The sequence below is a fragment of the Quercus suber genome, unplaced genomic scaffold (assembly GCF_002906115.3).
Source record: "Quercus suber isolate HL8 unplaced genomic scaffold, Cork oak 2.0 scaffold_104, whole genome shotgun sequence".
Taxonomy (NCBI): domain Eukaryota; kingdom Viridiplantae; phylum Streptophyta; class Magnoliopsida; order Fagales; family Fagaceae; genus Quercus; species Quercus suber.
In genome coordinates, this window is record NW_027069569.1 from 948,916 (window position 1) to 954,915 (window position 6,000).

General features: G+C 31.1%; 1 long non-coding RNA gene across 1 annotated transcript; it reads left to right on the forward strand.

The window, feature by feature from the left end:
- Positions 1-2,707: 2,707 nt before the first annotated feature.
- Positions 2,708-4,168, forward strand: LOC112017096 (uncharacterized). Its single transcript, XR_002883423.2, has 2 exons — positions 2,708-3,333; positions 3,440-4,168. It is a non-coding gene; the product is annotated as an uncharacterized LOC112017096 (long non-coding RNA).
- Positions 4,169-6,000: the final 1,832 nt, after the last annotated feature.

A 6,000-nucleotide genomic window follows, 5' to 3' on the forward strand; every position in this document is an offset into this window, starting at 1 on the left:
TCTAGTTAATTTGTTTGGGAATAGATAACATCCTAAATCAAATATTAGTATGTATATTTGGAAGAGAACACATTGGTATTATTGTTAGTTTATGATATAGAACAAAAAACACTAACTTTAAACTATCAAATAACGTCAACACGCAAGAGATTCATAAAATAGCAAGTACTAGTAGTAATTATCAAAGCTATAGAAAGAATTGTGTAAAATTTGTTAACATGAAGAGAATCACCATGAGAATAAAAAATTCACCGCCTTCTTGCCAAGACCTACAATGTTTTAGGCAAATTACTTTGTTTAGGCCTTTAATTTGTTAACTGTAATTTTTTAAAATTATAACTTTTAATGTAAAAAACCTGAATAAGGCCATGCCTGTTTTGGGATTTCTCCTAAAGTTGAAGAATTTGGATTTGTGATTTTCTCAATTTTTTTTTTCTTTTTTTAGTAATTTTTCTTTTTCTTTTTACTTAAATTACATGATTAACACGAATTATAGTGTTTAAGAGTCTCCTAACCGCCTTAGGTGTACTTTAGATTTCCTAAGGGTCTCATTGTCTTGAGTTTCTTTTTCTATTTAAATGAATTGTAACTGCCAAGAGAATTTAGTTTTTTCATTAATAAAATTTTAGAAAGGGTTGTATTCTTTATTTTATGATGGATTTTAGAATCGTCCTTGTAAATTCAAGGATTATTATTATTATTTTTTTACAAGATATAATTTTTACTCTAACCTAATCTAAGTGTATACATGTGTGAATCTCCCTCTTGAAGGCTTGAACCCCGACTCTTGTTTCCCATACCTCACAAGTATTTATATTTGTAGAGTGACCACAGCACCGAGAGTGTGCGGTGATAAAGGTTATTATCTTGAAATAAACATATTTTGTTTATTATTTTGACTTTTCTGCATGCGTTTTACCAAATATTATTTATTATCTAAATGTATAAAAAAATTGAAAGTCCACCAAACTATGAAGAATATTGATGGTCAATCTATAGTCTTGCATCATACGCCTTAACAACAGAGGACAAGCATTTATTTATAAGACCCCAAAAACGTAAGGATGGCCTAAGAGTGAGAGGGAAAGATAGTAAGGACTCTATACAACAAAATTAGCTAAGTGAAATAAAGTTCTTAATATCTTTCCCTCTTAGGTCATCCTTATCAAATGTACATTTGATGAATATTCTACAACACCAACATAGTAATAACTCCACCGTCGATGACATCAACCATAAAGTGGAATATAATGAAATTCTTGATATTAACCCCTTTTTTAATGTGATGCATAATATTAACTTTTATTTTATCTAACGTGCCACCCAACCTCTACTCTTACTAACCCCGTCTTAAATATGAAAAAGATAGTACATATATGAAATGTCTAAGATAATTTACATACGATATATACAATTTTTTACTACAAAAATATCTCAATATTTTCTTAAGTGGATTTGTCAACCTAGGTCAAAACAAAGTGTAAAATAAAATTTAAAAAATTATTATACCAAGACTCATCATAACTTAAAACAAGAATATTATCATTTTCGTGTGTATTCTAATAAGTATTACTGTTTACTAAATAAAAAAAAAAACAAAAATATTGTAAAAATGTTATGAAATTTTATTGTAACCTTGTAATTTCTCTATTTATTATTATCATGCGTAGGATTTGGCTTGGTTTATGGTTGAAACTGAGAGAGATCTATCCCATAGGTAGATCACTCTTATCCTCTTGGGGATAAACATTACAGTTAATCTCAAAATCTTATCACAATTGAATGAGTTTTTCTCATGGAACTTAGGCTTGAGTCCAGTATGCATGGGACCTATCACGATCATAATAATTGACCATAGGTGAACACAAGTCATAATTTTGACACGTGTCTTCAATCAAGTGAAAGATTTCTCTCCTGTAATAGACTTTGTATAATATGTAATTTATTTTTTAGCTAAATAAAAAAATAAGATCTCTAGTGTAAAATTATCAATTTCACATTACATCACGTCTCATGTCACATGACAATAAGAGTAATAACATGTATACTACTGGCATGTTAAGATTATCATTTTAGGGACAGCACCTTAATTGAAGCATTACTCCTACTAAGCAATAAAAGAACTAGTATATTTTAGTTTCTTTTCCAAAAAAATAAAAAAAGCTCATATAAAAGTAGAGTTTGTGTCCAATGGCCGATATTATTGAACACGTTACGATGTTGACACGTGTTTAAAACACACCATCGTAACTAGATATGTATATTTATCTTAGCGGGTTAAGTGGCCACTGGCCACTGACACAAGCCGGACCCCTCCTATAAAAAGGGCTCAACGGTCATGATGAATGATAGATAGCTCCTAGTCGCCTATTTGTCAAATAACGTGAGGCTGGAGCGGAAACACATAATAGAAGTAACTCAGATTCTCCTTAATCTTCTTAGAAAAGAAAAAAAGATTCCCCTTAATCTGAAACCGATTTTCTCTTAAGCCTTGTCATTTTTTGGTCAGTTAGCGAAGACAACCCCTTTTCTTCGCTTCCAGAGAGAGAGAGAGAAAGAATCGGGTAAGCCTTTCGGCATCAGAAACGAGGGATGAAAAGGGGTTAGGACTTATGAGAGAGATGTGGAGAAGAGAAAAGGCAAGAAGAGAAAAGACTGGAAGGAGTGGAGGCATATACATATAGCATAGGGGGGGGGGGGGGGTGTGTTCATCAGAAACGAGGTGAATGGGGAAGAATAACTATGATGATCCTTTGATCCTTCTAAATATACTACTACCCATGTCAATGAACCATCCAATCTCTGATTATTTATCCGTCTTTTTTGAGTCTCTCTCAGTCTGAAACTACCTCTCTTTCACTTTCCTTATCAATTATTATTAATTACACCCCCATCCCTCTCTCTCTCTCTCTCTCTCTCTCTTATTTACTGTACTTGATTCATCACATCTTAAATAGAACCCATCTGCCCCTTCTCCTTTCTCCCATACACTTATTATTACCCACTCTCTCCCCTTCTGCGTGTGTATATATGAGTTTGAATGTGTGGGTGTGTGTGTGGATCTTCAAAAACAAATGGTGAATACAAGGACTGTGCTTTGCTTTCATGTGGGTTTAGCAAAGGGTTTCTAACAAAGTTTATTGGCATTCTGTCCACCTCCATCAATATAAGAAAAACATTGTCCTTCTATTTCTCCCTCTCTCTCTCTCTCATGGAGGTGGGCAGACTGCCAAGTGAGCTATGTTGGCTTCTCTTTGTAAGACCCTCGTGATATATGATGATATTTCCCCTCCAGCTTTAGCTGTTCTCAACTGTTGTGTGATAGAGACCAAGGTATAGAGCAACATGATAATGTTTTGTTGGCTTCTGCATCTTCTTTTTCTCTTTTCCGTTTTTAATTTACTTTATGTGATTTTACTGATGGTGAATTATCATGCAGTGGCAGTTTCTGGACTTTGATGCTTATCCACTTGAGAGCACCCGAACTTTACTCTTGTTTTGTTCCATGTTGTGTACTACAATTTCTCCTTCATGTCATGTGTAATCTATGTTGCAGGTTCAAATATCTTGTCTTTTTATATGGACTTGGTTACAAACATCATGCACGGACCCTTCGGTTTCTGTTTGATCATATATATGTAGATCTTGTTTGGCTGCTATTTGGGAACCCCTAGTTTTCTGACCTTTTGTTGTTTTTCTCACCAAACATTTTCAAGAGGGTCTTGTTTTTCACTCTAATTTCTTGTTTGTATTCTGGCCTAGGGTTTTTTTTTTTTTAGTCTCTTTTTTTCTTTGCATCTAATTCAGGGAAGCTTCAAGAGAGAAAAAAAAAAAAAAAAAGCTTTTGAAGGAAGAAGTCATGAAGGTCTACTGCTACATTTTACACAGGAAAAAAAAGAAAAATAGAATTTGAAAAAGTGGAGGCTATAGTGGAAATCAGAAGACACGCATTGCTTACCAAAGAAAGAGAGCAAAGACATTATTTTGTCAGAGCTCGTGAGACCGAAATGATGACTCCATTGAAGGGCTTCAAGCCGGACCTTGCCTTTATAATGGTCTTCATTGTTTATTGCCTCTATGTATAATCATGTTAATTATAAGATCATAGTCAAAGGATATTGAGATTTCAATCTTCATAATTTCATGCATGCCTGTCAGTTAATTTTTACCATTGGAGTGAAACCTGTTAATTGTTTTTTTTTTTAGTCCAAATTCGATTGAAGCCTGTTTAATTGTTAAATGTCAGTTATCTATTTACTAGATTCTCATAAATAAATAAAAAGTTATCTATTTACTAGTATAATTATTTAGATAATAAGTTGCTATTGTATTTATCTTTATGTGGTTACGTATACATATAATTTATACTAGTTGGATAAAACTAATATGCTTAGTTTGATAAATCAATTAATTAGTGATCCAATGTTTCACTAATTTTTGTTGCTTATTATAAAAAATATTTTCTTTTCTTTTTTGGTTTCCTCATATCCTCTTCTTAATGATCAGACGCATTCATCCAATTTCACACTTAACATGTCAAGAAATGGATTGATGCATAATAAAAATAATATTAATAATAGATCATTTGAAAATGTTGTTTGCATGGTAAAAGATGGCAACTCCATAGGTAAATGTTGTTTATAACTTAATGAATTTTGTTAAAGTATGATGTTAAAGACATTACTTTGAAATACTTTCAAAAAAATTTTATAAAACAAGTAATTGATATTTTTGATAATTTTTTTTATATTTTCTACAGAAACAGTATCAAAATATTTTATTTTTAAAATAATTTATTAAAAATGCTCTTTTCAAATTAACTACTTGACTGGATATAAAATTGGGTATGAAATTAAGGTAATTAACTATAGATTCATCAAAATATATCACTTTTGTTCAAAAATTAAATGAAAGTTAATATATCATTTGAAACTGTCAGAATAATAATAATGGAGAAATAAATTGTAATTCAATCCTAATTATTTGCTGGGTTTCTTCAATTTAAATTAGAGCAGGCTATGTACCTCAAAACAAAATTAGGGTAGCCTAGATATTTACTGATACAGAATACGTTTCTCTGCACCTACCAAACCGTATCTGTAGGCTCATGATTGAGGACGGACTGACAGTGCTCTTAAATTATGTTAAAAACGTTACCCACTCACATATTACAGCGCGTAGAATGGACATCCAATTATTATAAGAAAGAGAAACCCCCTTTTTTTTTTAAGAAAAATAAGAAAGAGAAAACCTATTGACCCATTCTGTACTAAGTACAAACCCTATTAACCTAATCATCATAAATGGGTTGGTAAAAATGGTAAAAGTCACACCCACCGACTCTCTTGCAGTACCGCCACAGTGTCTTTTTTTTTTTTTTTTTCCAAAACGTTTACCATCATTCCCAATTTCACAATTTACAATTTGATTGGTGTCATTTTGTAATTAGATTTCAACAATTATACACCCACACACGAATTTAATTGAAAAAAAATATTTGAGTGCACTAATAACAAATGTAAACATATTGTAAATTTGAGTGCAGAATTAGGTATGCCTCTAGACTTTTTTTTTTTTTCCTTCTTCTTGTTTGAATTCTTGGAAGAAGACTATATTTTTCTTTTTTTTTTTTTCTTTTTTTTTTCTTTTCGTTCTTTTAATAATATAGAAGAAGACTATCAGAAATGTACTCTTTTTTCATTTTTTGCGGTACCACCAGTGTTTTTTTTTTTTTTTTTTCAAAACGTTTACTATCATTCCCAATTTTACAATTTACAATTTGATTGGTGTCATTTTGTAATTAGATTTCAACAATTATACACCCACAAACGAATTTAATTGAAAAAATATTTGAGTGCACTAATAACAAATTTAAACATATTGTAAATTTTAGTGCAGAATTAGGTATGCCTCTAGACTTTTTTTTTTTTTTTTTCTTCTTGCTTGAATTCTTAGAAGAAGACTATATTTTTCTTTTCTTTTCTTTTCGTTCTTTTAATA